This window comes from Cupressus sempervirens, chromosome 7, assembly GCF_028749045.1.
Source record: "Cupressus sempervirens isolate cs-2001-9-10 chromosome 7, ASM2874904v1, whole genome shotgun sequence".
NCBI classification, from domain to species: domain Eukaryota; kingdom Viridiplantae; phylum Streptophyta; class Pinopsida; order Cupressales; family Cupressaceae; genus Cupressus; species Cupressus sempervirens.
The window spans coordinates 907,495,910-907,520,961 of record NC_143124.1 but is presented as its reverse complement, the minus strand read 5'-3'; the positions used below and the strand labels follow the sequence as shown (position 1 = coordinate 907,520,961).

General features: G+C 39.3%; 1 long non-coding RNA gene and 1 other non-coding gene across 2 annotated transcripts; both read left to right on the top strand.

Annotated features, from left to right (window-relative positions):
- The first annotated feature begins 2,728 nt into the window (after window positions 1-2,728).
- Window positions 2,729-4,415, top strand: LOC149550451 (uncharacterized). The gene is made up of 2 exons (XR_016354523.1): window positions 2,729-2,984; window positions 4,278-4,415. It is a non-coding gene; the product is annotated as an uncharacterized LOC149550451 (long non-coding RNA).
- Window positions 3,309-3,430, top strand: LOC149550452 (small nucleolar RNA snoR83). Its single transcript, XR_016354544.1, has one exon. It is a non-coding gene; the product is annotated as a small nucleolar RNA snoR83 (small nucleolar RNA).
- Window positions 4,416-25,052: the final 20,637 nt, after the last annotated feature.

Sequence of the window (25,052 nt, the reverse complement as noted above, 5' to 3'; positions counted from 1 at the left end):
TCCCAAAGCCTATAACCAAATTCATTAATGCCATATCCAACAAAGACACATTTCTTTGATTTAGCTTCTAGCTTGGTTCTATTTTCAGAGTTTATATGAGCAAAAGCTTCACAACCGAAGGTCTTGAGAAAATAATAACTCACCTTCTTACCAGTCCATGCTTTCTCTGGAATACCATAGCCCAAAGGAGTAGAGGGACTTCTATTAATCAAATATACAACAGTATTGAGAGCCTCTGCCCACATATGTAAGGGCAACCCAACATGCAACCTCATGCTCCTTGCACGCTCCATTATAGTCCTGTTCATGCGTTCAGCCATTCCATTTTCTTGCGGAGTCCTTGGAACAGTTTTTTGTCTACGAATACCATTAGTGGAGCAATAATCTTCAAATTCATGACTGCAATACTCACCACCATTATCAGATCAGAGACATTTTAATTTCTTACCAGTCTCATTTTCAACCAAGTATTTCCATTTCTTAAAAGTTTGAAAAACATCAAATTTCTGTCTAAGGAAATAAACCCATACTTTTCTAGTTGCGTCATCAATAAATGTAACATAATAATGAGAGCCACCAAGGGAAGATACCTAAGCTAGTCCCCATACATCTGTATGCACAAGCTCTAATTTCTCGTTTTTGTTTTCCTTCCCAGTCTTTACAAAACTCACTCTCTTTTGTTTTCCATACACAACTTTCACAGAAATTCATATTAACATATTTTAGACCTGATAAAACTTTCTTTGAATGAAGTACTTTCATACCTTTCTCACTCATGTGCCCAAGTCTATTGTGCCACAACGCTGTATCAGAATCTACAACAGCTATTTGTTCTCCCTGCTCAACTGCAACAATTGTTCTTGAACATTCATTTTTCTCTGAAACAATCAAAGTAGAAGGAATAATATGACCTGTACAAAGATATAAGGTGCCTACTTTCACACCTTTTGCTACTACAAGGGAACCTTTTAAAACCTTCCAATTTTTATCATTAAAAGTAATTACACAACCCTCATCACCGAATTGCCCCGTTGAAATTAAATTCCTACTCAGCCTTGGAACATGTCTTACCTCATGTAGGAGCTAATGATTCCCATTCTACAACTTAATCTTAATTTTTCCCTTTCCAACAATCTGATAGGGTTCATTATCCCCCAAATAAACAAGCTCAAAATCCCCTTGGACATAATCAATGAAATAACCTCTATGAGGTGTAGCATGAAAAGAAGCATCATAATCTAAAACCCATGAATCATCAACACTTTCTAAAAACAGAAGCAAAGCATCCTCTTCGGATTTATTACTTACCACATTTGCCTCCTTGTCTCCATGTGATTTATCTCCTTCATTTTTCTTTCGATTTCAGCAATCTTTCTTTTTGTGCTCTAGTTTCCCACAGTACCCGCAGTCGTTTGGTCCTCTCGATTGAGACCTCTTCCCCTTTGACTTTCCTCTTAATTTCTCACGATTTTCAGAGTTACTTCCTCTCTCAGTTGTTCTGCCCCTACTTTGTGCATTCAAAGAACTTCCTGATGTAGATCCACCTGAGGATTTCCTACAAGTTTCCTCACTCAAAACAACATCGATCACATCATCATATTTTAGGGTACTAGATCCAGGAACAGAATTACTCACCACCATTACCAAGCCATTCCAGCTTTCAAGCAAAGAACACAAAATCAAGAGAGCCCTAATTTCTTCATCAAAATTGATACCCACAGAAGATAACTGACTAGTAATTGTATTAAATTCATTTAAATGATCTGCAACAGATCCACCTTCTGCCATTTTCATATTAAATAAACGCTTCATGAGAAATACCTTGTTTGAAGCAGAGGCCTTTTCATACAGCGTCGCTAGGGTTTTCATCAACTCTTCTGTCGTCTTTGCTTTTGTAATATTAAATGCCACTGATCGTGCCAAGCATAATCAAATGCTTCCGAGTGCCTTTTTGTCCAAAAGATCCCATTCAGCCTCTGACATAGTTCCCTGATTCTTGGCTTTGCCTTCCAACAGCTTCCATAAATCCTTCTGATACATATAGTCTTCCATTTGCATCTTCCATAACTAGAAGTTCTGCCCATTAAACCTATCAACCCTCAGCTTACCCTCATCTGCCATTGCTCTCACTCAACCGTGAAACTTTTCTACAAAGGATAACTGAAAAACAACTAGGCTCTGATACCACTTGTTAGGATAAACCACAGACAAAAATAAAAACTACATGCAAATATAACCAATAACAGAAAATAATAGATCACACAGAAATGAACATAAGGCACCAAGATTTAACATGGTTCACCCAATCCTTGGGCTACGTCCACCAAACAACAAGTCCAATCTTATTACAATCCAGTGATTACAACCTGATTACAGTCCGTAATCCCTTACAGCTCAATACCGCCGCAAGAAGCAATTTCGCATCACAACATAATAAAAAATACCTAACCCTAAACCCTTTTATACAAGTATTTTATCCATTTTAGGGTTACAACATGTCGACCATAATATGTCGGCTACAACGTCGGACACGGCCCAAAATTTTTTTTCAACCACTAATTATGAAGTATGTATAGTACTTTCTTGATCAGTCACCATAATCTAACATTTATCTGTAAGAAAAAAATAAATAAAAAAATTGACAATCACACACCAAAAAATAATCCTTGTAAATCTCCCATAAAATAAACCAAAACTTTTTAGGAAAGGCCCCACCCATAGGACCGCACCCTAGCCTGGGTTGCGGAATGCTTGGGGATTTTCTCCTTTAAGGGAGCTTCGTTGTTAGGGTTAGGGTTTATTTGTTTAAAATAGGCTGCAATCGGCGTAGAGCTCATTCGGAACTGGTAGTATTGCGAGCAATTGAATGTAAATATCTCAATTTTTATGATTTCAGTTTTAAATAGAGCTCTGCATGTCTCGTCTATTCAAAATGCTTTTCAGGATGTCTCTTATGTTCATGATACTTTTAAAGAGCCGTACAGGTATCTACTCTTCATTTTAGCTAATCTATCCGATTTACAATCGTTATACAATTTGCTGTGATCTAGCATTTTTCGAAATGGTGCTGTTTTTGTTTCGTTATGCTCAAAAGAACTCATATTATTGTCAGATGCAAGCCCTAAATCCCCTTTCCGTTTAGAGTTGTGAGCTTAAGTCTTTCAAGCTTATTTCTTCTGAAACGATGTATAATCCTTTAAGACGGTCATCCATTTAGTCTTAATGTTTATTGGGTTTTCACAACATTGTTGACCCTGCCACAGTTTTTGTTCAACATTATTTTCGAGGAGCTTAAATATGCCTTCATAATCCCAGCTAAGCTTATTAATCTGCTTATCTGATTCATGGGAGGCATATATAAACGTGGAAGTTTCGCTGACGACACTCTGTTATTTGTGAGTGTTTTCTGATAGTAGCTTACCATACAAGCCAATTGTATCTAAGCCTTTTGGCCTGAATGCTAAGATTGCCCCAGGCTTTTGATTGTCTCAAGACAGATGCAATGGTCTGTAATGAGATATGATGTTAACCTCTTTTGAAAGATACAATAAGAGCACGAAATTATTGTATTGTTATAGCTCGTTGGCACTGACTAATGCTTTTTTATTGTTGATTCACCCTTGTTTTATCCGGTTTTCAGATAATACTCTGTTTCATTTTTTTTTCCCAATAAATTAGCCCTGTTTTTGAGCATATCTTTGTAATACAAGGTAAGCTATACCATCTTATTTGATTCATGTGAGTCATAAGCCAAAGGCAAGTTTTGACCATGACACCTGATCCCATGCTCCAATTATAAGTAATGAGGTCATTTGTGTTCAGAACTTCACAAGGCTAAATTTTAGTTTGAAATTTATTTTCTAATCTTAATTCAAAAGAATTCCTATATGTTAGTATACCCTGGATCTTTGGGTCAAGGTCTTTTTTTCGGTTTAACTTCTCAAGTCGCTAAGGTTCAGGGTAGAAGATTATTTGCTAAGCTCTCATATCAGGGTCAGTAGCCATTGAAAAGCATGGGCAATTTATATTTAAATAGCAAGGAAGACTCGAATCTTACTGAAAATTACCATTGTTAACCCGTGGAGCTCAAAGATCCTGAACATGCAGGTCTGCCTGTCTTTGCTAGAAAGCAGTACCTTAAATGAAATGTTCCAATATAAATGTGTACTGTAATCAACCTAGGAAATGTTCATGACAATACATTTAGAAACAGAAATAAATAATTTCACATGGCTCGCAGGAGTGCGTAACACACAGATCCGAATTTTGCCCTGCAGATTGTAAACAGATTGCTGCCCTGTTCTGGCCATCAAGCCTAGTGTCCCCTTGTTCCACACTTCTGGGTTTTCGGACGTAAGGCTGTAAACGGGTCAGACCTGAGACGTTACTTCCTAAATTTCCAAGTAGTTATCGAAGCGCCAGTCCTTTTCTAGCGGATGTTCAACTTTGATTGATTTACTTATTTTTTATTTTATTATGCAATTGTTTTTCTTGGTCAAGATTGTGTATAAATTTTTTACCATCAATGTTTTAGATCATACTTCATGATTCATCATGAGAATGAGAGTGTAAGAATGTCATGTACGATCTATGTCATGACATTCTTACACTCTTTAATCTTGATGATGGATCATACATGACATTTTTACACTCTCATTTTGATGATGGATCATGGAGTATGATCCGAAACGTTGATGGTAAAATTTTTGTACACAATCTTGGCCTAGAAAAACAGTTGCATAATTCATGGATTGTGGAAATCTCCGAACTTCAATATTTATTTATTTATTAGGCCCTTAACAAGTTTGAGGGATTGTCATGTTTTCCTCGTGAACTTCCTTTGTGTGTGTGTGTGTATATATATATATATATATATATATAATATGCATATCACTATATTAATAAATTAGTTAGTATAGACATTTAAAAAATTCAATTTATGAAAAATTATCAAATGATAAATTTCAAGTACTTTTAACAAAATATGGATTACATGTATGAAATGAAAGTGACATAATAAGGTAAATGATAATCATTAGAGTTCAACATTGGGATTTAAATCTTCATTCATAAATGAAGCTACTCTTTGAGGCTTTCATGCATACCATTTGAGGTTAACAACATAGGTTGCCATATAAAGTTGTGTGTCTTTAACCTTGAATGTCTAGATAAGATAAGATAAGATCTTATTAATGTCCAATAAGAGACCATAACACGAGTCTACGGGATTGGGAGCTTACAACTAAGAAGATAGCACCAAATAGAAAATTAAAGGGTGTCGATAAAAGAGCAAGCACAAAACCTAAAAAAGAAGATGAAGAGAGTCACCTTGAACAAGATTAGGGTTTAGGGATCCTTCCTCAAAGGGAAGAAGGACAACAATGAATGAGAAAGATGAGGGCAACTAGGGGCTTTGTTCCGTTGTTGAGTGTTGTGGGAGGAGTGTCGTTGGTGGAGAGGAACACCATGAGGTTTCATTGATTTGGAGTGGTTGGTGTTAGGGAAACTATACGGTCGCTTCGTAGCTCGGGCAGGAGATGAGGGTGAGAAGGATGTGTTAAGCTGTATGTGGGTTTGACCTGTGGGAGAAGATAGTTGCAAAGTATGGTTATGGAGCTGTATGACTATCATGTAGATATAGCGCAAGGCAACGTTGATCTATGTACTTAAAGAAGTTTGAGAGGGATTTGCACTCTCTAAACAAACAATAGAATCTCCCTTTGATCTCGTAGTTTATGAGGCATTTGATAAGGAAATAGGTTTTAGATTCTACCTGTGCAATGTTTACAAACTCGGTCCTCCCTATCTATATGGTGGTCGATATGAATTTGGAGTTTGTGAGAGCCCACCTTGAAGGAGACCTTGAAGGAGCCAAGAGAGATACGTAGGGCATAGGTCCACTGTCTATGTAAGTAGTCTGGGCGCCAAATGATCTCGTCTCAAATATCTAAGAAGTGTTTAACATAGAATGCTATCCTCAGGTGTAAACCCTCCTCGGAGGATTGACCCAGGTCTGGATAATGTACTGTTTGTAGATGTCAAGTTTGATATATTTGTTTAGCTCTTGTTGAGAGGGGAGGAAGTGAGTCGGAGCATCCAGTGAGAATTGGTAGGGAGGGAGACGATTGATGTCTATCTTGGTCGATCTTAGTGGGATAGTAGCTTGAGTGTACCAATAGTGGGCCCTTGATGTGGGATTAGACTCTGTAATAGCAATTGAAGAGCAATATGGCAAGTGAGGGAATCTATGTCAGCCTTCAATAGAGTCTGCAAAGCCACGAAGGTGGTGGAGGAACTAGATCAGGTAAAAAATGGCTGCCAATTTGAAAGGGTGTGCACCAAACTTAGTCAAAATAACATTATAGGGGGTGGATCTTTGGCATCTGATAATCCAACGAAGGAGTAGAATTTTGATACACTCAATCAAGGCCCAATCTGAGTCCAAAAGGGAAGGCCCCCATACCATCGAAACATAGAGCATTGTGGGTCTGACTAAGGAATCCAAGATGAATAACTTACTCGAGGTGTCTTGGAAGTGATGTGTAAAGCACTATTTCTCAAGCATGGCAAGGGAACCCAATGCTTTGCAAATTTGAGGCTGAATTGCTGGTCGCAGGCTGAAGCGGGGCCTAGAGAACTTAACCCCAAGGTATGTGTAAGATGAAGCAATCTCAACTTCCTGACCCTAGAGGTGGAAATGGAGATGTGAGGTCTTCAGACCGTTGAAGACCATAACATGGGTCTTCTCTAGGTTCACAACTAGTTGTCTCAAGTCGCAAAAAGATGCAAGTCTATCAAGGAGCCTTTGAAGCCCCTTAGGAGAAGAAGCTAAAAGAACCACATCATCAGCAAAAAGGAGGATGGAGATTAGTGCCTTGTGTAGATAACAGTTGTCACTCGGGGAAGAGGAGTCACTAAGAAAGGTCTCGAGCCCATCAATGCAAATCCAGAACAAGGTGGGTGAGAGTGGGCAATCTTGCTTCACCCCAATGGTGCTTTGGATAGGATCAGAGAGGCCCTTGGGGGTCTTCTGTCTACCAACCACCTTCTTGTATAACCTCATGATTGCTGTCACTAGGATCTCGAAAATATCAATATCTCTAAGCCTCTAAAAAAGGGCCACACGGGAGATGGAGTTGAAAGCCTTATATAATCCACAAAACAATAATAGACTTTCGTCTTGCAATGGTGGGCCTCCTCAATAATAGGTCACAGTGTGAAGGTATGGTCCATGGTTTGGTAGTCTGCTCGAAAGCCTACCTGACTCTTCGCCCTACACCCTGTCATGTCTAGCTCTCTAGATACAATGGTACTCAAAGCTGCGACATATAGTTTGACAAATGTATGCCAGATCATGATGGTCCTGTAGTTGGTGTCCGAAACCAACCCAAACTTATGGATTGAGTGGATAGTGTGCATCGACCAAGAGTCTGAAAACCTAGTACAAACCACTCTATTCAAGAGTGTAGAGAGGAAAGGACCCAAGATCGAGGCATTGAGCTTGAAGAGCTCAGCTTGAAAACCTTCCCCATCAACGACCTTGTTGCATTTCATAAGTTTGATGGCCTCATAAATGTTGGAGGTGGAGAACAAGTGACAATGGGGAGGCGAGATGGGACGGGGAGCAAGCTGACCAGGGATGCTATAAAGCATGGAAACGTGGGAGGTGAGGGAGCGAAGGTTTGGGGTGGACGAGGGTTGGGAGCGATGGGGGAACATGATGCACCAAAACAACTTGGGACAATGAGTAAGTGTGTCGCGGAGGGGCCTATACTGCGAGGTAATGAATAACCACTTCTTATGGCAAAGAAAGCGATAGTAAGAAAGCTATAAGTCCATCAAAGTGAGGGAATGAGCATTAAAGGTTGAGTGCAAGGAGTGGTGGAAAGTTTTTCAGGTATCATCATACTATTGGTTCATGGGACATGTATTCTACTACGTAGATATGGGGGTGCAAGGAGAGGGGTGGTGGGGATAGAGAGGAAAGCAGACTCCCAAATTGTGGAGGCAAGCATGTGGAACGTGGTGGACACCTGGCTGTGGTTAGTAAAACTATTGGAGCAAAGCAATCGTCTCAAATGGAGGATGAAAAGGTCTTGGTCACTCTCATAGAAGTAGAAATGAGTAGGGGAGTGGAGCAAAGCATTGGGGGAGTGAGAGATGGGAGGTAGAGAGTGGGAAGAAGAAGAGACATGAACCGAGAGGCTGAGGAGAGTGTGATCGACCATGGGGAGGTGGGAGGCGGGAGATGGTAAAGCTATGGATGAGAGGGATGAAGGGAGCAAAACTAAGAATGTAGTCAACCACAATTGCACCCCCACTATGAGGCCAACAGGTAAAAGTCTCTAAGCTTGAGAATCAGTATAGGTCATTCAAGATCGCCAGGTCAGAGGATTCACAAAGATGGAGAAGGTGGTGACTGTAACAGGAAAGAGACCCACTGTGATCCTCAGATAAGCGCTAAAGCCCCATATTGGTAAGATCTCTCTCCAAAGTACAAGTCAAATCGGAATCGCAATTCTGCTGAGGAGTTTGACGATCTCTAGTCTGTGCGTTGAAGTCCCTTAAGATGATGACATCACCTATAGCCCCAAACTTGGAGATGAAGTCATATAACTCAAAATAAGGGTCCCCATCCTCTACATTGTGCAAGGCGTAAGGTGAGGAAATTGACAGGAAGTAACAAGCAACAATGAAAATATCTCTTTGATGGTGGCTGGTGTGACCAATGCGGATACACATAAATCTAACATAAGTATTAGAATGAACCACCGACATAGTGCTAAACAGATCATCTCTAATCAAACAAGCAACGCCACAAGGACCCCTTACACCCCCAGAATTACGAACCTTCTCCCTACAAATTGAAAGCCACTGATATCCAACGTAACTTGGAAGAGGACGAACATAACTCTCATGTGTCTTAGTAACTACCAGGATATCCACAGAACCAATACCAGCATGGAGGAGACCCGATAGGGACCATAGAGAGCCATTATCGTTCCAACAATTGATAAGAAGGGAGTTAGAGGAGGGTCCATCCTTGACCAATTGCTTTTGAGGGTGTCATGTGACCTTGGGAGCTTGTCTCTATTCCCAACCACTAGGGGAGAATCCTGAATAATTGCCCTGAAGTTGAGGATAACCACCCACTTACCATTGCGCCTCGCCTAAGCCACAAGGCTCTTGGAATGCGTCAGCTCTGTCAATTGGGATTTCGTGAGATCCTCATCTAAGTAAATCGTAGGGGAAAGAGGGAATAACTTCCTCTTCGCCCTAAGAGCCCACAACCTATCAAAGAGGGAGAGAAATCATATAAATAAGAGTGCCATCCAAGCCTAACCAACATCTGTCAAGTGTGATGTCTGAGATGCCAAGTTGGTCCTTGAGGTAGGAGTGCCTAGCTGCTGAGGGGTCAGCATTGGAGGGGAGCCCACAAACCCTTAGGTTTAATTCACGAGTCCGCCTCACATGCTTATCATCCATCTTCCCTTGAACCAGCTCCTTGACATCTTAAAGTGGTGTAACAATAGTTGAGTTACACAAAGAGGCCCAAGTATTTATCCTAGCTTCAGTTTTTGTCAACAGGGAAGAGTGCCTCTCCACAACCTTAGATTGTAGCTATTTGATAGTATTCAATTCCTTGGGTTGCTCAATAACTGAGTTTAGATTTGATCTAAAGCTTGCATTTTCAGTGACTAGGGATTACGCAGTATTCCAAAGAGTATGGTTCTCAGCTTCTAATATAGCCAACTGATCAAGTATTTTCTTAGAGAGTGAGGATGGCAAGAGAACTACATCTTTCAAGATTGCATTCTCAGACTCCATTTTTGTCAAGTGGTCAATGAGATGTTGGAGAGTAACCGGGTCAAGGGGTCCATGGTGTGTAAGGAGGTGCACAACTAGCGAGAAAAAATCAACTGCTAAGGACTCACTGCGTCAATACAGCTCAAGCATTCTGTCAAACAGTTTTCTGACCTCTTACTCTTGCAATAGAGACCCGTATAAGAGGTTTACTGTCAAACAAAGGACGACAATTCCAGAAGCTAAATTTATGGAAAAATTATCAAAAGACAATTTTTAAGTACTTGTAACAATATGGATTACATATATGAAATCAAAGTGACATAACAAGATAAATGATATTCATTAGAGTTCAACTTTGAGACAATTTGAGGTTCAAACCATCATTCATAGGTAAAGCTACTCCTAGGTTTTTGTGTATACCATTTAGAGTTAACAACATAGATTCCCATATGAAGTTGTGTTTAGAGTTCAACTTAGCTTTGACTACATATGTTGCTATATAAAGTTGTGTGTGCTTAATGCTTGAATGTCTCATTATAATGGGCTAAAGATGTTTCTCATAAAATTCCAAAGTAGTGGCGACCACCATGCAAGTGTCCTCAAACATAACTAAATAGCTAGCATATCTAGCTACCATAGTCTTTACCCAATCAATTTTTCTAATATCCTTCAATGTGTAACCTTAGTTTAAAGAATTGTGAATATGAGCACTCTCCACTACAATATTTGAAGGTCCAATCTCTTTTATAACATCCTTCCTTTTTTTTGAACAATTAAATAATTGCAAGAAAATAAGAACCTTTTTAGTGATAATAAGATTTGTGGGTGGCTAATGTTTGACATTGGCCCACTGGATCTATTTATTTAGATAGTGCAAATGAGGGACTTCCAACATATTTTGTTTTGCACATTTGTTTATAAAACAAGCAACATGCACATGGAATAGTTTAACATATGAGCAAAAAGACCTACCAATGTATTCTCCAACTTTCTCTTTTGCTTGTATAATAAATAAATTGCCAATATTTATTTCTCTTTTGGTCTTCTTTCCCAACTATTTGTAAAAGATGACAATACACTCTAGTGTAGTGCCAAAATAGTGTATGTGACAGATGACACTCATTCCCTACTACTTGAATATTTTCCCTTATTCTTGTTTACCCTTGAGGCAAATTGTAGGAGAGGTTTCCTAGGGTTCAACGGTCCTTTCACATGTTTTTTGAGGATTTAGGAAGGACACTCAAAAAAGGTTTGAGGTTGTTGCATCTTCTATGTAAACATCCACATTAGTTGAAGACCCTCTTATGATTGCCCTAGAACTAAGTCTATTTCTTTGAGATATTTGAGTTTATTGCACTCCAACGTCCATGCTTTTACTACTAACCTCACTCTCATTGTTGCTTATGTTTTTCATTCAAAATGCCTTCTTTATATGATGAAAAACAATGAAAAATGACAACAAATTTTGAAACAAACGAAATGGAAAGTGAAATGCATACTTGGAATGAAGAAGATACGAGTACAACCTCATGCAATTACAAAATGCAATCTCTACTCATTGTCATTGCTTATGTTGCTTTATGTTTTTCTCTTCTTCTTAGCAACTATGATAAAACTAGAACTGAGAAGAATTACACTTTTAGTGTTTTAAAAGTCAAAAGAGGGTTTACAATATTTATCATGGCTTCGAAGCCATGTGGGTTCTATGTTCTCAAAGGAAAAAAGAAGAAAAAAATGTTTTTTTTCTTAATTGTTGTCTAAGTTGTGATTGGGAAATTAGTCTTGGGGATGAATGAGGGGTAATCATGTCATCCCCAATACCGATTCTTCTCCCCTTGTTTCACTTGCAAACAAAAATAATGTTTTGGGGATGAGCTTGATTCTTGTCCCCTGTTTGGACAACCCTTGATTTGTTTTGATTAGGAACAACTTGGGGGACAACAAAAATACAAGAATGAGACAAATAACATAGGAGACTTGTTCCAATGAAGCACAATTTGTTTTAAATTGAACTCAAATGACAATGCTAATTTGAACCAATTTGGATTGAATTTAAGACTAAATCCTTAGTCCTAAATTAACTAAATCCTTAGTCCTAAATGACTACTAGTTGACATAAATTCAATAGAAACTCCATTTAGTTTGTTTTAGTTGAAGGCTAAATACCTAGTCCTAAATAAGTACTAGTTCAAAAACTCTATTTTGCCTCACAAAAATTGGAATGTCACAATATTTTTCTTCCATTACCCCAAGAGTTCAAGCCATATGCAATTTTAGAATAACATCTCTAGTTTCAAATATCTAATCTTAAATATCTAAGTAAGCATTACATTATTTTCCTTGATTATTAAGAAGTGTAAACTTAATCCTTTCCTTTACTCAAAGAATTTAGGTCATATGCGAAATTTGGATAATATCTCTAATACTTAATATCTAATCAAGCATATGAATATTCCTTCATGATCTTAGGTCCCATTTGGTTGCTGACATAGGACTAGAATAGGAAGAAAAAATTAGAATATGTTTTATATTCATTGTTTGGTACGTTCAATCAGAATTGGGAATAGGAAGACATATTCCAATTTTGCCCCTAAAATGAGCATATGTCTATGCCAAAAAATATATGTTATTGGAATAGGCCATTCCTATTCCCAATTTGATTTTTTCAAATTACATAATTTTTTCAAATCTGTTGCGAGTGGCATAATTTTTTCAAGTATTATCATGGAGACTAATTTTTGTGTATTTTCATATATAAATGAACATATTTTACTAGTTTAATGATATTTTTTTTTTTCAATTTTTAAAACCTTTTTTTATTAAATTTATTATTTAAAAAAATAAAAAATTTAAAACATTTTTATTATTATATTGATTTGTTTAAAAAAATGAAATAAATTGTATTTCTCATCAACTTCAATGAATAAAATAAAAATGAAAATAAATTAACCTTTTTATCATTATTGAAAAAATTAAACAAAAAACAATAAATTAAACAAATTTTTTTAAGGGAAATACTTTTAAAAATACAAAACTTAACCTTATTCCTATTCCATTTTGGACAACCAAACAATGGATTAATATATTCACAATCATATTTTCAGTTGATAGTTGACCAATTTTAAAAAGATCGAAAACATCATGGATTTTTGTGAAAATTTCAGTGTTTGATCTTCATCATTTGTATAGTTTGTGGTTGAGAACAACAAAAATTTTGGAGAAAAATCACTATGTTTTCATGAATCTGGAAAAAAGAAGTTTTGACTTTCTTTTGTCTTCGGTACTTTTTTTGTGGGAGATTAGCTTGTACCCAAGAATTACCACGCCTTGGAATCACACATGCAATTATTGAAACTATTAATATCAAACTAAGTATGCATAAATTTATATTTTAAGATCAAATGATCAAATGCATTTTATTAAGACATAATAGATTAGAGCAAGGTGATCTATTCATGCCTATACAAATCAATGATTTGTCTTGTTCATGTTTCAGTTAACTAATTTAGTTTGTATTATGCATACTTATTGTTTATGCCAATAATCATGTCATAAGCGAGCAAGAGAGATGTCCTCTCATGACATGGCTATTGCAGTTGTGCCTTTTGGAACAATACTTTTATATATAACCAATCAAACCAAGAGAAGTATTGAAATCAATAAAATATATTCTCTCATATAGAATGACGACTTCAAACTAGAAAGATCAAAAAATATATATTTAGATTTGATATACAACTTTAAGTATTGTTCTAATTCAGACCCATTCTAATCTGATTATCATTTGCAAGTAAATTAAAGAATCATTATTCCGCAAATCTAAAAATTACTATTACTATACGAGTCTGATCTTAAGTTTAATTTACATTTACATGTAATGAGAGCAAGTCTAAGGAAGATCCAAATTAAACTTGAGAAATATGATTACTCACCTTGACATTGTAGTTACATTCTATCCTTCAAAATGTCAAACATGATAAGATTCAAGGATCACCTTGAGGGTGTAAGCAATTTCACATTTTGGAAATTAAGAATAATGATGATGATATTTAAAGAATATAAACTAGACCAATTTGTGGAAAATAAGCATATAGAACTTGAGAATGAACCAGAAAAGGTTCAATGGATTGAGAATAACAAAAATGCCATGAAACTAATAATATCTCAATGGATTGAGAATAACGAAAAGGCCATGAAACTAATAGTAGATGCAATTAGGGATGACATAGTACCTATATTGGCAAAATAGGAGATTGCATACCTTATGTTCAAATCTCTTGAGAGCACATTTGAAATAAATATCATTGGTAGAATTGAGGGATCAATTGTCAACCATTGGGTACAAGTTTGACTGTTAACTGTTGGGTACAAAATTGAAAGCAAAGAGTTATCACTAATAGCTCTAGGTAGCCTACCAAACTCATGGGAGTCATTCATATAAAGCAAAAGTGCAAGATTGAAACTTCTGAAGTTGGACAAGTTCAAATTTGACTGCCTTCAAGTGGAGGCTAACATATGTCAAAAGGAAATAAACAAAGACTTATAGATGAGGATATTCACATAAGAAAGGAAAGAAGAACTTCAAAAGGAAAATAAATTTTCATTGAAAGGGTTCATCTAAGTAGAGAAAAAATGTTTATCAAGTTCAATGCTTTAGATGTGATCAATATGGACACCATGCTATCAAATGCCTTGACAGGACAAAGAAACAACATCCTATGCTAAAGTTGGAAAATCAAATGTAAAATATGATTATGAGTTCTTATTCTACTCAACACTATCAAATCATGTACCAAACAAATTCAACACTTGAGCGATTGATAGTGGGTCATCAAGACATATCACTGGATTCTGAGAACATCTAGATACTATAGTGGAAGATACTAACGAAGGGGTAATCATTGGGGATGCTTTTGCACATCTTGTAAAAGGGGTGAGAACTTGTACCATCAAATTAGAATCAGGTATCACTATCCAACTAAAAGATGTATTATTTGTACTTGGAATTGAAAGAAACCTAGTTTCTATATCATCCTCAGAGGTAATGGATATAGGGTCATCTTCATGGATTGGAAAGTTTTGGCATGGCCAAAGAACTCTACATATGAGAAAGCTAAAATTATTAGTATAAGACAAGGACATATATACAAACTCTATAGTGAATCTAAATAGGCATCAAAGATTAGGGCATATACACTTTCATGTCCTAACCTCCATGGAAAAATAAGTAACAAGACTGCCCAAATTAAATCCAACTCATAGTGGGACATGTAAAGGGTGTGCCTTAGGGAAAAACACTAAGAGATATTTTCAAAAGAGTTTGAGAATAACTAAAATTATATTGGAATTAGTCCACTCTAACCTATGTGGACCCATGTCTACCTCTCCATGGAGGTGCCCTATATTATGTAATTTTTGTAGATAACTTCTCCAGAAAGACCTGGATCTACTTCCTTAAGTGTAAAAAGTCAATAGAGATCCTTAAAAGGTTCAAGGAGTTCAAAGCCATAACAAAAAACTCCTCCGAAAAAATAATTAAAACACTACAATGGGAAAGAGTACACTTCAAAAGTATTTAAAGAATTTTGTGTTATCGTTGGGATTAAGAGGAGTTTACTTGTATGCATAAAAAGTGTCACACTTCTATAGACCATTATACCCAACAATACCCATGATGAAAGAACATCCCAAGAGACAACCTCTAGCTTTCTATCTATGTCATGCAAGAGTGCAATGATACTATGGTAGCTCTCAAATGAACCTAGTTAGGCAACCCTTGAAAGGTGCACCATAGAATGAAAGATTTAAAGGAGTAGAGACAAGAGTGTCAATATCCAAATATTAAAGTGTGCAATGCAAATGCAAGTAAAGCTAAATGAAATGCAAGATCTAAGATAAAAAAGAGTTAAAAAACCCCTACTTAAACTACGTGAGCTAAGCTAATGCATAAAGGAAATGTAAGCTTAAAATGCATGTAAAACAAATGTGAGTGCAAATTTTCTCAAGAGTGCAAGTAAGAAAAACGACAACATAACATTAGAATGTAAGCATGAGATATGAGAGAGTGAGGAGAGAACCTCCTTTAAAAGAGAAATGGATGGTAGAGATTAAGAGGCAAAATCAAGGGTGGAGAATGAGCCCCATGTTGACTTTGTGCACAGGAATCTCAACTACGCAAGATCAATGATGATGTTTAAGAGGCAAAATATGTGTACAGGAGAGTAAGAAGCAAAATGCATTGGAAAGTGTGCATTCAAGTGTAAAGAAAAATACCTTTTTCATGAGAACACATAGGGTAAAGGGGATTTTATTAAATTACAGGGGACATGCTTTTCTAATTAAAGAAAGACTTAGGATAAGGTGGTCATAGTGTAGGATAAAATTGAATAAAACATTATTTGAGGACTTGATCAAAGATTCATGGTTGATAAATTATGCAAAATTGCTAGAAAGACAACTCAGCCCAGATGACCATTTTTGAGTGATTACATTTTCCCCTCTTTAACTGATGTGTGATTGATCTAGGAACACATTAACTCAAAGAATGAAGATATCAAGCTAATAGATAATCTGACTTCAAACATGATTAAAGAAAGCATAAAGAGATAGATGATCCTAAATGCACAGTCGATAAGTAGTGGAACTAAACATTAGGAGAAATAGATAAGACAATATCAACACCCATAAGATGGGCACCAATGTATCAAATATAAGTTGCCAAGAGTAAGTAGATAGATCAAGAAAAAACAGAACCCAAGATGGGTACTGATAAATCCAAGGTAGATAGATTAGACAGATAATTTAGAATGTTCATGCCCCCTCACAATCAAAATCAAAATGAAGTAGAGGAGATGCATGAATGAGATAGATTTGATCAAGTTGAGATAGGAGAAATTCCACGATGACTAATAAGTAATTAAGAGAAAAAATTGACCACCAAGTATTATGTCATAGTTTGACTAAGTTTGACCAAAAAGATAAAGCATAAGAATTAGGTCATATCAAGAAGAAAGATGAAATGAAATGAAATAAAATGAATAAGAAGAGAGACGAGGAGAGTATAAATGATGGTTGCCTCAGAACAATAAAAGATTAAGCCTTAAAATGACTTGTCAATTATGCAGAAGAAGACATAATTTTAAAATACAATTTTGATCATCAAGATAAACCTAGAATTTGATTTTGATCCTGAAAATGAATCCGTGATGTCAAAATTAGGTAAGGGTGCACTTTTTTGTAGAATTTTGAGATTTTGAAAAATTAGGTCAAAATGGTATATAAAGTGGCTCAATAGGGTAGATAGATATTAATAGATGATAGGAAAATAAAGAAGATGATGAGTGAAAGATAGAAGATATGATCAAGACATGATCGAGAAGAATAAAGGAGATGAACATAGCTAATCAACACATTCATGAAATATAAAAGAAACTCTCTCAACACTCAAATGCAAAGTAAGCTAGAATGAACCCAAAAATGCAAGCTAGTATGCAAAGTGCAATTGCAAGGGTTATATAAGTAGGTCTTAGATTTTATCATCGAGCCTCATTAGGGATATCACGAGATCATACAATCATCATCATTAGTGTTAAGTTGATATGAATTATGATCTATATCAGATAGAAGTGTGGGAACCCAACCTATGCATCAAACATATAAAGGTCAAGATATGGTGTAGTTATACCCCCTACTATTGCTCGAACTCTTGCAGGAGTAGAAATCATCCCATCCTCCAATCAACAGTAATTGATGGGTCCAATCAGTAATTCCTCTTATTGACAAAAGCTGCCAGGATAGACATGCTCTTTCATCGTCCTGCATTGGAGGTGCAGACTAGCAGTAGGGAAGACATTGGAGATATTGAGCATTATGTAGAGGGAGATACCAGACATATGGAGGGAGATATCGAACATGTGGGAAGGGGATACTAGACATCATGTGGAAAGAGATACTGGAATGTGAGAGGAGGAGATACCTAACATCATCATGCTTTTGGGAGAGGGAGAGAGGGAAGGAGATACCGAACATCATCACATGCCTTAAAATAGTAGGGAGGGAATGTAGGTGGCAGATAGAGAATGTGTGGTTGATCGACTAACCCCGGAGCCCCATTGAAACTCCTCCATAGCTATTGCCCTTGAGACTTGAGTGCCCTATCCTACCCTACCCTATATTACTCGAGCTTGGGCTTGGGACTTCCGCCTATAAGCTTGAGTCCGAAAGGGCCGGTTCACGGCACTAGCCCTTTTATTATATCAGCAATTGGCCCTTTTATTTTATAGGCAACAACCTTAGAATAGTAGGCCACCCCCTCAAAAATTCTAGGGCCATAGTAGGGTGAGAATAATAGATGACATGGCAAGATTAGATGACATGGTGAGATCCCATCCATGCCTTTCCCACTATAGGTGGAGGGGGAGGGAGAAGAATGAACGCTTGATCGGGGGATGGGAGAGGACAGGGAGTTAGATACGAAGAGAAAGGCATATGGTCCAGGCATGGGAGCTGGTAGGGGGGAATAGTTAGGGTGAGAAAGGGTAGTTGCGACGGCAACAGATCTATCTCCTTACTCTAGCCATGACAGCTCGAGATGTCTGGAAGCTTCCATTTCTTTTTGGGTCGCCTATTTTATTTCCTCATCGACTGCTCATTCCCTTGATGACCACATGGTGGACTTGGATATGTGGTAGGACATCATCTCTGGTATCCATTGACAGATGATGGTGCAGATGCAAGGGGAAGAAAACCCTACTATTCTATTATTCTAGATCGAAAAGCATGTGCAGATCTTATCTCCATGCAGGAGTATAAATGAAGGAGGGAATGCATCAGCTGGTAGTTCTAGTCTATGTGCAAGAGGGAATGATGCATCAGCATTCCATCATCATCTTCTATGGTCAAGTAGACCATTATCATCTTCTATTGCCACCATCTTGTATGTCCACCATCTTCCACTATTATGGTTATGGTGTAGTGATAGACTCAACATGCCGGTACAGGGGGAGGGAGACACCACTTAACCAAAAAAGTGACCAAACTCCCCCTTAGGTCCCTCTTAACCCTACCTTGAGGCCCCATCGAGCCCACTCTTTTGATAGGCACCCCCACCTATTATCTAGGGGTACTCTACATGTAGACTCTAATGCAATGCAGTCTGCCCCACTTGGCTTTAATGCATAATTATATATAGGGGTGATGTAGTCCATACTATGTACGGAGTGGAGTGGTTAATGCAGTGATGCCATGCCATACTCTATATAGTGCTATAGTGAGTGGAGTACTATAGTACAACTATTGGTAGGCCCTAGGGAGTTGGGTAAAACTAGTAGAGCGTTCTTGTCCTTGTCCTTCCATTGATACATGAGTGGTTAGGTCCTGGAGCTACTAGGTCTCCCCTTATATTTATTCTTGTAGGGAGCAGGAGGCCTCAAGGAAGAAGTTCTGTTGGGGTCTGGAGTTATGTCTGATGAGAGCATCCTTTCATCCCTAGGGCCTTGCCCCTGGCCTATTAGTAGTTGCCCTTATACAAAAGAGGGGTAGTTGCAGTTGCAAATGCAGTCACAGCTATGTGAGGAGCTGACAGAGCATGGGGGCAATATAAAAATTGGCCTTGAGTAGCTAGCTGCCTATAGAATGGTAGGGCAATATGGGGGGGGGGGTGGGGGCAAGGGATTGAGAAATGGTCAATGAACATCTAACTTAATTGATGGAGCGACCAACCTCAATCTTTAGTCCATAGTCATTCCTTCAACAATAGCCTGGGTGGATTGAGAATCAAATGCACTTCAAATTAGGATATAACAAACCACTTCATCAGAACCTATCAGATCCTAGACCTAAGCTTTTTACTACTGTCATCTCACCAGTTGCCCAGTTGCTAATATAGGGCCCACCCACCCCGGGGGCCTATAGATAGTAGGGGTCTATAATTGGAGGGAGGGCATTGGTCCAAAATGGAGGCGAAGGATTGGGCATCCCCCATGGAATGGAACTAGGTAGGAGGCATGGCTAGCTGCCCTAGAGAGGGACTACTGGACCATTCCATCAAGGATCACCACTAGTTATCCCTACAATTGATCGGGCAGAAAAAATTTTGCCTATACCCCCCACCCAACCCCACACACGGGATCCCCCCACCTCAAACCTTCATCCTCATGCCATAGAATAGTAGGGGCCACCTTGATGGGTGCGGGGTTATATTGCCCCCCATCCCCTGACTAGGCTCTACTTGGTGTTTAGAGTAGGGCATGGGTATCGATCGAACTAGAGGGGAATCATTGTTACTAGTGTGGATGTTGGCCACCACTTGACTATAGGAACTCTTTCCTCCCATTCCAGGGGTGAGGTTCTATCGAGAGAAGAGAGATTAAGCATATTAGCTTAACCCTTGGGGCCCTAGTTACAGTGGGCTCATGAAGTCGGTCGGTTGAGTCCAGGTTGGTCCACAACAATAGTCGATTGGTCCACCCTACTGCCCATAAAATAGTAGGCATCGTGATAGATAATGTACCTACCCCATTATGATGCATAGATTAGATCCACATCGAGATATTCACCCCTATATATGGATATGACCCCACCCCTATATATGGATATGGCGTGACAGATGTCAGTTGAGTCCCTCTCCCACAACCCATAGATCCAAAGGGGGAGGGGGCCAAATATATGGATAGGGCCATCCATCACATATCATCCATCTCTATTCTATATTTATATACATGACCCTTACCCTTAGAATAGTGGGGTGGGACTAATGAGTGATATCACGACACAAATAGATGGATGATGGACGACCCTTTCCCACCTATATCATATAGACCGAAAGGGACTACTAGAAGGACAATACTCCCCCTCCCCAGATAGCTTCTAGGGTGCCATAGATAGTGAAGGGGGCGGGGAACCCTATACCTATAGACCCTTTATAGGAATTTGTAAAAAATAATTTGTAGTTCAATAATAAACAAGAATTAGAGCTGAAAGATACTGTTTCCAACAATAGATGCCAACTATAGTCAGCCTGTTTCCCACTTCTGAATAATCGAGTGTGGGTGGAAGGGCTTCATGTGCAGGGGGAGGGCCCCTAAAATTCTATGGTAGGGAGGTAAATTAGAACCATCTTAGCAGCCAGGAACATGCCTGGGAACATGAACGAGGGAAATATACACAAATCTGGCACCCTACGAGGCTAAGGCCCTTTCTATATTGGCCTACTGGTTGGTACATTGATGGGCTCAACCACCCTTCTGCATCTTTATTCTGTAGGATCAGATAATAGGTCGAGGTGAGGGCGTCTGGTTCCTTTGCATGTAAAAGGCTTGCCTTAATAGTTATATAGTTCTCGTTGCCTAAAATTCTATAGGGGGCTCTATAGAATAGTAGGCATCTTGATCAAAATCCATCATAATCCTGGCTAACTGATAGGAACATGAATATGGATCCTATGTGGCTGACCCACACTAAGATGGTATCCCCATATAGAGATAGGCATTTTGAAGTGCCTCACAATGTTCTAAACTCGACTCGTGCCTGATCTCTATATGGTTGAACAACACCATTGGGGGTTTTGCCCTACCATTTTATAGGTAGAGTCAAGGAGGAGGTGAAAGAAAGCCCGCCCCCTCTTTTCTAAATTGTGGTTGGGAGCCGGTTGAAACTCTCGAGCCATAGAATTGTAGGGGGCTCCCCACCCAATATAGTTGTAGCGGTAGGAGACTAGATTCCCTATATAATGTGGGGCCCCCCATACCCATACCCTATAATTTTATAGGATAACCTAACCTATCTAAAATTCTAGGCCATAAAATTATAGAGGTCCCTATCCCTAGCCTAGCCCTAGTCCTATAATTTTAGGTTAGGTATGGGCCCTAAACATATTCCTAGCCTAGCCCTAGCCCTATAATTTTAGGTTAGGTATGGGCCCTATCATTTTATGGGGCATACCTACCTACCTAAAATGATAGGGCTAGGGGATAGCCCATACCCAGAAAAGGGGTCCTTTTAGGCTAGGGGGCCTATCCTATCCTATCCCTATCCCTATCAATTTTAGGGTAGGGTAGGGGGTGGAGGGCCCTACCATTCTATAGGCTATAAGCCCCCCCCCCCCCCCTTAGAATAATAGGGGTATGCAAGGGCCCCATTTCATATTATTGCCATAACAACCCTCCTTGTGCATGCATTCACATGCCCTTATAAATAGTAGGGGATAGAACCCTGCATCTGCATGAACTTGTGCATTCATAGGCAATATAAATACCTCTGCACTTGAAGGGGGGGCATGTGCATGCATGCATAGGTTCATGTAGGTGCAAGGATTCCCTACTATTTATAAGGTATTCCCTACTATTTATAAGGGCCGGTGTCCTACCTACATTGCTCTAGAATAGTAGGCAATTCAATTATATATGGGAGGGGGAGGTAGATAACCATTTTTTTTGGGGGGGTGGTGCAGGGGCATAGTATGGCAGAGAAACTAGGGAATTATAAGGAATGAATAGTAGTTTGGGTGGTTGCTTTTGGCCCTACCATTCTATAGGCTAGCTCTAGCCGCTCGCTCGCTCTATATCTATTAGGCTGAGTGAGAGATGCAGTGTTTCAACAGAGGATATTCGATCATATCTGGGCATGTGGACCATGTACAATAGCTTGGTCCCAACATGTACAATAGCTTGGTCTTCCAAACCGCCCAATTCTAGTTTGGTCTAGTCAAACCCATCCTCTGCATGCAGAATCAGAGATGGTGTTTTGTCTAGATGGATACAAACGAATATGTCTTGTCCCCTTTGTTATTCCAGAGTACACATGTATGAATGAATGAACATTGAGGGGGTGTTGAGTTGAGGCCCCCATCTTGAGTTAGGAAGGAATTTGAACCCTACTGGACACTTTAGATGTGTAGCAGTAGGCACTTATCAGGTCCCTTCCCAGCTCGGCTGGTATGACAGGCCCTCTGCCATCCATTGTAGCAGAGCCGTTCAATGAATAGGTGCTAACTAAGCACAATAGTATCTCATCCTGTAGGATCACCAGTCCTATAGATAGTAGGGCGAATCATGATGCTACTAAAGTCGTGGCCCCAAGTTGTTCACTGCATTGTCGCTCTATTGGTCGAGGGACTATAGAGAGTTTGGATAGGCTGCCGAATGACCATTGATAGGTGGGCACTATAGTTGGGTTGCATAGGGTTCAATGGGGGGGGGTTCAATAGGGCTATAGTGGGGGGGGGGGGGGGTGTGAGCCCCTTTCTCTAGTATAGTAGGGTGAACCACTCGATAGCATTCATTTTTGATAATCAAACAATGCCTATAGAATTGTAGGTCTTTCCATATGTGGGCAATGATATATAACCCTGCATCTTCACTGGCTTCTAGAATATCCCTCTACATACACCAGGTTTCAATAGAAGCCCTCTGCATGCATTCACCAACAATAGAGCCATAGATGATAGGGGGGCCCTTTGCATTCACCAGCTTCTATCCTTGGGCATGCACCAGAACTATAGTTGCCATCGCAAATTGAACTATAGCTGTTTAAAGGGCAGGCACCCTGCATCTTCACCAGTGCAAAGGGTTATTATAGATAGAAGCTAGTGCAGATGCAGGGTGCCCTTTAAACAACTATAGTTTAGTTCGCCCCTACCCCTACGGGCCAGGGCAGGAGGTATGTATATTGCTTATGAATTCATAAGGAGGGCTTCTATGGCTATTGTTTCCTATGAATGCACAGGTAGTCTATGGCACCGGTGCATGCATTTAGAGGTAGATTACTATTCTAAAGGGGGTGTTCTGGGGGGCATAGTTATCACCCTGCTGCCATAATGAACTCAATTTTTTTCTTCACCCCACTCATCTGCCTAACCCAAAAATTATAGGCTAGGGTATTGAAGGTAAGGGATAACCATAGTTTGGATAGGTCATTTATAGGGTGAGAGGTGAGCCCCCCCCACCCCTCTCCCCCCTTTTATATAGTAGGGCGAACCGCTCAATCGATAGGCCTATCTATAGTAGGGGAGGGAGAGGGACTCTAAGATAGGACGAGGAGGGGAGAGGGCCCCATCTATTGATCACAAGGTTCCTTGCCCCAAATCTTTAATTTATCATTTGGGCACTGCTCTGGGCCTAGAAAGTGCAGCCATGGGGCCCTCCCTTATATAGGTAGGGGGTTTGAACGGTGGCATGACACTCTTTTCCCCACGCCCATTCTGCATATGCTTCACATGCCATTCATTGGTGCTTTTCTCTCCTCTTATTCATTGGTTTTGGATGGACTTCACCATTATTCCCCAAAAGGAAAAGTCTCACATCGAGATATCGATTCATTCCCCATCCCTGAGAAGATGGGTAATCCCTCTATCCATTCGTCCTTCTTGAATCGACCTATCGGCAACACCTTACAATTCTATAGGTAGTTGAGGTTGACTATCTAGGGTATGCACCAAAAGACTGATGCGACGACTATCTATAGTCGAGTACTAGACTATATAGTCAGTTAGTCTAGTCCATTCATGCCCCTAATTATATCTCCAACTGTAGTTTAGTTGAGTCCCCACCTAGCCATAGGGGCCGAGAACTCAACTAAACTATAGTTGGGTGGCGGTCTCAACCAATGAATGGATGGTTGAGCCGACCGGCTCACATTGTCCCAACAACTAGTGGGGAGAACCTCGGTATACGATTGTGCACTGTAACTGGGAATCTTCTTTATAACACCTAGGGCCAACTTCGATTCACCAAACCCAGGTTCATCTTGTGCAGTGTCTCATGACATTTCAGATGGATGGATATGGTTGGTTCATGATCTCTGCTAGTTCATGATCTATTGCAAGCTATGTTGGTTGATCCCACCTAATTCATTGTAGCAGATATGTTAGTTGATCCCACCCAATTCACTATGTCTCAACTTCTGGTAGGCTACGTGTCGAACGCACGGATGTAGAACTGCCACTCCAAGCAACCTTTCGACCATCCAACGACCTATAATGCTAGTCACTACTCCCATCAAGGTTGGTAAGTGAGCCCCACAACTTAGAGAGATGGAGGACGGATAGAATTTTCTACAATAGACGATTATTGCATATGGAGACATAGTAATGGAAGATGTAATAGCCAAAATGGGATTTGTCCTAGCTGGAGCACCTAGATCCACCATATATTTGACATGGGTTAGCCATAATGCTAGGACTATGGTGGATGCACTATCGTCATTGATACATGGATGAAGATACCAATTAGTAGTGATTGAATTCCTCC